Below are 8640 nucleotides of genomic sequence, written 5' to 3' on the forward strand. Positions count from 1 at the left end.
GTCGTGAGTTTAGTAACTTTTTTAAATAAATAAATACATAAACTGGGAAAATGTACCAAAAACTCTCCTTGTAAAATTTATGGAGAGGTCATAGGAATCGACTGAAACCAAATGCTGCAGAAATGATGTTTTTCGTGAAACACCCAAATCCCCGTCCCAGTGTCACAAGCATTTTATTCAAATACCATCGTCAATGTTCTGTTGCACAAGCATTTCACTTTTTCACTTAAAACTGCCACAAGTTTGTCTTACTTCTTAATGACATTTTGCCCTTTTGCTGAATGTAAATGAAATATATTTTTGTCCAGCCGATGTCACCACATTGAATTGTGTCAAATGCCTCGAAGCACTGAACCATTTCAACACAATTGTGTCACCGGTACAGAAAGCAGTGGTGAAGCATTGTCATGACTAATGTTAGAAAACAATCCTTAAGTTTTCCGCGTGTTCCTGTTCCGGGTAATGAGAATGTTGATTTTCTGAATACAGACTGGAGATCGGTGAACAGGACCTTCAAAGGATTTATTTTACAGAAATTTCTGGACACAGACAAGTTACAGACAAAACGCTGTAGTTCCTCTTGCAAGTGTGTTCCCCCTCCCACTTGTAGTCGTTCTCATACTTTCAGCATCTCGGCCCCCAAAAAAACCCTCCCCTTCCTCCCCCCCTCACCAGTGCCGCCCCTAAGTCCCAAGATAGACAGTACTCAATACACATTGACAGATGGCCGATTGATGTGGAAATATAGTAGGTCAGATAACCTGGCACACCGACAGATGGGCGACCGATGCGAAAACACAGTTGGTCCCAGACAACTCGGCACCCCCAAAGCAAACACAACTTGACAAAGGAATCCTTTTTAACACATTTTCTCCCCAAAACAGATGTCTAATTACGTGGGAAAAGGAAGGAAGAATCTTCAAACGTTCCGTCACATTATTACACTCATCAAGCTTTGCTGAGGAAATTAAAGCAGTTATGACTAAATCTAAACAGTTATAACTCAAATCAAAACAGTTATAATTAAATCAAAACAGAAGACTGTCAACATTCCCTCATTCGGACTCAAAAGAGTCCGACACAAGCAGATAAACATTTCAGAGAAAAATTCCAGCGGGATCTTCGTCCTCTTCGTCGGATGCCGCAACAGTGGGCTCCTTTGGGGGAGCGATAGACTCAATCATCATATAAGAAGACTTATTTTGTATGTCCTGTTTTTCAATAGCAGTGGTAATAATTATTTGGCAAAGGGAACGAATACATGGAATACAGCAACACAACACAAATACAGCGATAGATATCAAAATAGAGGAAACTAAAGTTTTATAGCGCCCAAACACATCCATCCAATTATCCCATACATAAGTATCCACACCTGAATGTTCTTTCATTTTCTTATTGAGTGTACGCAGCCCTTCAATTGCAATAGTCAAACTTCCATCGGGTGCAGTGTTGTTAGGAATGAAGGTGCAACACTGATCTCCAAACATTGAACAGACTCCGCCCTTTTCTGCCAGCAACATATCTAGTGCAATTCGGTTTTGGAATGCAATCAAAGATGTGGCAGCCAGCTGGCCGTGTACAGCCTCAAAACCACTTTGAGTCCAATTTCCCAGCCTCTGTACATTATAATGTTTTAATTAATTCTGTCTACGTTTTTGTTAATGGTGCACCACCAGCAAATTGTAGATTCGAACCCTGAGAGTACTTGATCAACTAATTTGTACTCATCTGGCACACCTCTTGGTACTCCAATTGCATCAATGTAGGTGGGAACATTCTGCTCTTGCCAAGAGGACCGTTTGGTTTTTCGGAAAGGAGGAGGAGATTTGGGTTCCCAATTATCAATCATTTTTAGAAGGTTATCAACAGAGTAGATTTGTACTGGCAGTAGGAGGGTGATGAGAGCACAATATCCTGTTTTATTCAAAGGCAACTCATCAAATATTCTGTTATCACCACACCACCACCATATGTCCCCTCTAGATTAAGGTTGGAACATTTGTCCCACGTCTATTGCCGAAATGCAGTGAGTGATGTGATTTAGTTCTCCCAATTGTTCTCCTGTTCCTGACATTTTAATACATGAGAAATTACCATCTGCAACTTTGTTTGAAAATATTGGTTTGTTTTTCTGCCATTTTACAAGGGGATACACCTTGTCCCATTTAGAGCAATTGACATTGGGGACAGTTTTATTCATAAGTTCCATTACACATTGATCCTCTATTTTAGCCGGGATTACTCGTAATAGAGGTCGTGGTCCTACGCATATCACACAGTTTTCGTTCGTGGCACGGGCCGCTTCGTTAGCCAGCAGTAGCCAATTGTTACTGCTGCCGGACAACCCTGTCGTAACACGGAACCACTCATCTACAACATCGAGCGGTACGCTAACAGCTCTCACCCCGGTCATCTTCATGCAATTAGTCATTTTTGGTTGTTCTAAGTTACCCATAGTCTTATTGACACAAACTACAATGGGAAAATAGGGGTCGGCTCCGGTGAACCATGCCCATAGCAATAATCCCCAACAGGAGGTGTTATATAGAGTTGCATTAGGCGGTCATATTTTTCCATCGGGAAAAGCAAAGGTAAATTCCAGTTGACCTCCTAGGTTACTCTGTGTTACCCTTTTGCTAAAGAAAATAGCCTCCTCACTAGTTCCCGGTGGCCAGTGACTTCCGTCCTGGGTAGTTATAAAAGTACTCCAGTCTAGCCGAAAAACATGTCCTGTTGAATACCACCAGTATTCTACCCAGTCTTCCCCTTTAGTCTGCATTGTGTTTCTAAATCCCTTCAAAGACCTAATGGGAATTCTAACAGAGGTGTTCGTGTTTGGGGCCACTGTCACTGTTATTGAGTAATTATAAGTCCAGGATATGAGCCAGGGAGTGTGTGGAGAATCAATACTTCGCTTAATACGATGTGTTGTGGTTACGTTCAAGGTTGTACTGAGGGGCTTCCAGAGACACCAGATTGGCATAAAAATCAATATGAGAAAGAGTGTCGTGATGTAGCAGCAGATGGAGATGCGTTCCCATTGTTGAATGAAAAAGGGTGTTGTCAGCTTCTCTAGGACCCCAGGATCGACTACCCAAGGTCCTAGGATTGGTCACCGGGGTTCTTCTGCCCGTATATGTGACTCAACCTTTTATAGAATGATGCCCTCAATAGGGGCAACTGGACACTGGATCAGTAGACGTGGTTTTCCGGTCGGGTCGTCAGGGGGTGGGATCGCTGAGCCTGGGTCGTCAGGTGGTCATCAGGTGGTGGGATTGCTGAGCCTGAGGCGGATCTGGCGGGTCGTGTAGACGAGATGTGGAACCACGTGTCCCCTTTTCCATGCAGGCGAACTGCACAAGATGTCCTCTACGTCACCTTGTGGGGTCCAGTCCACCTGGGTGCAGACCATTTTTGTTTAGTCGCTTTTAACCATACATATTCACAATCATTTATTTTTGAAGGAGCATCTGGTTGAGATGATGACAAGAACTGTTTAAGCAGAACAAAAGAGTTTTCAGCAGCTGGAGTCCAAAAAAGAATATGTGATAGGTTTCTCATTCCTTTTTCATTAACTAATTGTCTGAGAGAATGAGTCAGTTCCGCAAAATCTGGAACATGATGTCTGGAGTAGTTGCAAAGACCCAGAAAAGCCAACATTTGTTTGACATTTGTCGGTTTGGGATGGTGCAAGATGTCATCTTTGTGTGACGGAGACATACCTGTTCCATGTCTCGAGACAAGACGACTCAAGAAAGAAACCTGAGGTCGGGCAATTTGGAGTTTGCCTTTGGAGCACTTCAAACCTACCGAAGCCAGATGGCTCAAAAGGAGCTGTGAAGCTTGAAGGCAGGACGCCTCGGATGGTGCAGCTAGGAGTAGATCGTCCACATACTGCACCAAAAGAAAATCCGGAGGAAGTTGGAGAGGTGACAGCAACTGTCGAAGGTAAGCATTGAAAAGTCCAGGAGACAACACAAAACCTTGAGGAAGCCGGGTGTAGGAGTAACACCCATTATTCTACGTAAATGCAAAATACTTCTGCATAGACAGGTCAAGAGGGATACAAAATAATGCATTAGCAAGATCAATGCAGGTAAAAGTTCCGTCACATTATTACACTCATCAAGTTTTGCTGAAGAAATTAAAGCAGTTATGACTAAATCTAAACAGTTATAACTAAAATCTAAACAGTTATAACTAAAATCTAAACAGTTATAACTAAAATCAAAACAGAAGACTGTCAACACTAACCACACTGATTCGTAGCAAATGCTTCATAACACTAAACCATTTCGACACATTGCTCCATATTGATTCACTGCTTCAGAAAGCTTCAGTTTCTCCATAACTAATAAAAACAAGAACAATAAACGCTTGCAGAAGGTAAGGACTAAAAGCACACAAAATATAACCAGTACTAAACCAAACGAAAAGCGAAGTGGCTTTACTCACACGTAGATACAAAACTCGGTACTACAAGGCTAGAGGACAAATACGTTTCAACAAGGGTGCAGAGAATACTTGGACACAAAGGTGAGCAAGGAATAATCCGGCAGCTGTTTGCTGCTCCTGAAGTCCCTTTTAAAGTCCATTGATTACCGATGGGTTGCAGGTGTGGCAATGGGGGAATGCCCCCTAATCACTGTAGCACTGCAACAAAAAACAACACAACAGGGCTGAGATCCAAACCATGACACAAATAAACAAAAATTATAGCAACTTTTGATCAAACCATATCAATTTCACACTTTATTTTACAATTTATTTTAAGTATGAAATTATAAAAGGAATTACTACCGAATCGATATAAGCCCCACTTATTTCCGATCAAACCACGCCCACTTCTGGGTTAAGCCACACCCCTCCGAATACAGATACAGATCATTTAGATGGTTGAATAGATACAGATACAAATAGTGGTGTACTCGCTCATCCCTAGCACTGTTACTCAAAACGACTTTGCAGATTCACAGACAAATGTCAGTAGTCTCCCTTCCAAGCACTCTCCCCCGCCCGCGAAAAACTATGGAGGTAAATTTGGTGCAAAACTAACTTGTGCAAAAAATTTGTACCTGTAGAAAAAAGTCTAAATTTGTATCTGTAAAAGTCGTGATTTGTATCTGTAAAAAAAATGTGTGCCTGTAAAAAAAAAAATTGTGTCTGTAAAAGAAATTTGTACCTGTAAAAAAAAAATGTGTATGTGTAAAACAAATTTGTATCTGTAAAAACAAATTTGTACCTGTAAAAGTCATGATTTGTATCTGTACAAAAAATTTTTTGTACCTGTACAAAAACTATAAATTTGTATCTGTAAAAGTTGTGATTTGTACCTGTAGAAATGACAACTTGTAGTCAAAGAAGTCGCCACTAGGAGTCACAAGTGGGTTTTCTGCTGCTGTTCAGTGACGTGAGTTTTGCCCCATTTGTCGCGCTACAAATGGAGCAAAACTAATTTGTACTTGTAGAGCGCCGTGATTTGTACTCGTAGAAGAAGAGGGCGGGCTCTGGAGGATTTGGGCGGGCTAAAGCTCAACCTCATTGGTTGAGCGAACGACCGTGGGTTGAACTCAAATGACGCCCATAAATCCGCAATTCCAAACAGAGTAGCCACACTAGTTTACGCGTCATTTTGGAAGAAGAAGACGTCCCAGGCGTGAAAATTTCAACATGGTTCAATATACGAACACCGTGTGGAACAGCTTAAACGTTGGTTGACATGCAGAGCACTCCAAGTGGGCAGAAAGAAAGAAGTTTTAGTATGAAGGTAAGATTTATTGTACGAACATAGCTCGTAATCTGGTGCTAGCTAGCTAGCTCATCTCATGTTGTTGTCACGAAAACTGAACACATTGAAGTCACGATTTGTATTTCAAGATTTGAAGCCTACCAGTGTAAACATACGATCAATAGCTTGTACCTGTAAAAAAAAAAAAGTGGACAGTACTCAGCTACTTGTATTTGACTAACATTATATTCAAGCATCTGTACTCTTACTATCATAATAAAATGAAAACAAAACGTTTTTACTGCAAGTGGATCTTTAAGCCGCTCCAGGTATTTCAACCACAACCCTGTATCCTCTGTATTTAATCATTTTATTTCAAATATTATAATTTATTGATAAATGTCAGTATTTTGCTCTTACACTCTTAGTTTACTCATCACTCACAGTACTCAAATATTTGTGCAAGTATTTTTTCTGCGCTTTTAATTTCTACTTGAGTTACATTTTCCAATGTAACATTACTCTTATTTAAATATTGGCTATTCTGCTTTTGAAATGCCAGTCTATCTGTATTACTAAGATGTGAGCAGTGTCTTTAACAAAAGTAACAAGGTCAAATGTTAGTTTATTTATTTTTAATTAAATGAGAATCTCATATATTTCAAAATCTTGCTCAAAAGGTGGAGACAACTGCTGGAGACACTGCTGAAGCATCAGTGAAAAGGATGACCCACTCCATCAGAAAGCAGCCAAGAGACAGGAGATGACACCTGGGGGTATTCCATCAAACTGGATTATGGAAAATTATTTTGCAGATCTACCTGTGGCAGTGGTCAGTCTTTTTTTCTGGTGGCTACAATAATGGGCAACACCTATTTAGTCTTATTTTTTATATATATATTGTTATAGGCTACTTGCCGACTTGCTGCCATGATCGCTTTTGGCTACTGTTGAGATGTAACAGTGAAGAATGAATATGTAGGTAAATTCGAGGTGCTTTACATTAAATCAATAATTAATAACACGATTAATGTGAAATACACATCTAACATGAAACAATTATAACTTATATATTTAGTCGGTCTGCTTTTTTCTTCTTTTTTTTTGCCAATCATATTTCCCTCGCCTTAGTGATAGCAGCAGTATTGCCTTTTTTGGTGAGTCTTGAATTCCTCATACAGCTCCATCAATAACTTTTGTTCTGTTTGTGAGAAGAATACTGTTCTCGTCTTGGATGGATGCAGAAACGGCTCTTCTGGACATCAAATAAAACATTTCAAATGATGCACAATCTTGTTTATTGAATGATACATGTTGTTATTTGATCTGACTATTTCAAATAACTCTCAATATGGATTAAATTGTACTCCTGCAACATTTCAAACTCAAAATTGGAAGACATTTAGAAAGCATAATTTCTTCACTTTCCCAAAGGTGTTTGCAGTGAAATTATCTCAGAACCGTAACCAGTGTATCAAGGATTCTCATTTGTTGGACTTCACAGCCACTTTGAAGCAGGTTTGATGTCACACCATGTGCCACCGTCTAGCGATTGATCAAGAAGTAGCTTTGATTGACTGCATGCTGGCATCTGTGCGAATAGAATGGTTGGGTCAGCATATTCATACAATAAAAAATAATCATACCTTCCTAGCTGTGTCATTATCAAAACACAGCCACTGACATTATACGTAATCAGTTAAATGTTTAGCTTTATCTTGTTAGCCAGGAAAAAAACTAAGATTTTGTCACATCTTAATATCAGAAATAGTGGTAATACTGATAGACACAGACATTGTTTATAAACATTCCCATTTGCATTATTTTTATTTGGCTTCAGTGTTGAAAGCAAATGTGTACGTTTAAAAGTGTAAGAGCCTTTTATTTTAACTGTTTGCAAAGCATACATTGCAAAAATACTGACATTTATCAATAAATTGTAATATTTGAAATTAATTGATTAAATACAGACGGTAAAGGGTTGAGGTTAAAATACCTGTAGCGGCTTAAAGATCCACTCGCAGTAAAAACGTTTTGTTTTCATTTTATTATGATAGTAAGAGTACAGATGCTTGAATATAATGTTAGTCAAATACAAGTAGTTGAGTACTGTCCACTTTTCTTTTCTTTTTTACAGGTACAAGCTATTGATCGTATGTTTACACTGGTAGGCTTCAAATCTTGAAATACAAATCGTGACTTCAATGTATTCAGTTTTCGTGACAACAACATGAGATGAGCTAGCTCGCTAGCACCGGATTACGAGCTATGTTCGTACAATAAATCTTACCTTCATACTAAAACTTCTTTCTTTCTGCCCACTTGGAGTGCTCTGCATGTCAACCAACGTTTAAGCTGTTCCACACGGTGTTCGTATATTGAACCATGCTGAAATTTTCACGCCTGGGACGTCCTCTTCTTCCAAAATGACGCGTAAACTAGTGTGGCTACTCTGTTTGGAATTGCGGACTTATGGGCGTCATTTGAGTTCAACCCACGGTCGTTCGCTCAACCAATGAGGTTGAGCTTTAGCCCGCCCAAATCCTCCAGAGCCCGCCCTCTTCTTCTACGAGTACAAATCACGGCGCTCTACAAGTACAAATTAGTTTTGCTCCATTTGTAGCGCGACAAATGGGGCAAAACTCACGTCACTGAACAGCAGCAGAAAAACCACTTGTGACTCCTAGTGGCGACTTCTTTGACTACAAGTTGTCATTTCTACAGGTACAAATCGCAACTTTTACAGATACAAATTTATACTTTTTGTACAGGTACAAATTTTTTTTTGTACAGATACAAATCATGACTTTTACAGGTACAAATTTGTTTTTACAGATACAAATTTGTTTTACACATACACATTTTTTTTTTACAGGTACAAATTTCTTTTACAGACACAATTTTTTTTT

At 39.5% G+C, this 8640-nt stretch overlaps 1 long non-coding RNA gene and 1 pseudogene across 1 annotated transcript; both read right to left on the reverse strand.

Moving 5' to 3' along the window:
• Positions 1–1097: 1097 nt before the first annotated feature.
• Positions 1098–4019, reverse strand: LOC147170306 (uncharacterized; annotated as a pseudogene).
• A 2993-nt stretch (positions 4020–7012) lies between these two features.
• LOC147170307 (uncharacterized) lies at positions 7013–8145 on the reverse strand. Its single transcript, XR_015095823.1, has 2 exons — positions 8022–8145; positions 7013–7322 (listed from the first exon to the last, which is right to left on the reverse strand). It is a non-coding gene; the product is annotated as an uncharacterized LOC147170307 (long non-coding RNA).
• Between the last annotated feature and the right edge of the window lie 495 nt (positions 8146–8640).

Source organism: Leptonotus elevatus, chromosome 8, assembly GCF_054856555.1.
Source record: "Leptonotus elevatus isolate MCC_2025b chromosome 8, RoL_Lele_1.0, whole genome shotgun sequence".
Classification (NCBI taxonomy): Eukaryota; Metazoa; Chordata; class Actinopteri; order Syngnathiformes; family Syngnathidae; genus Leptonotus; species Leptonotus elevatus.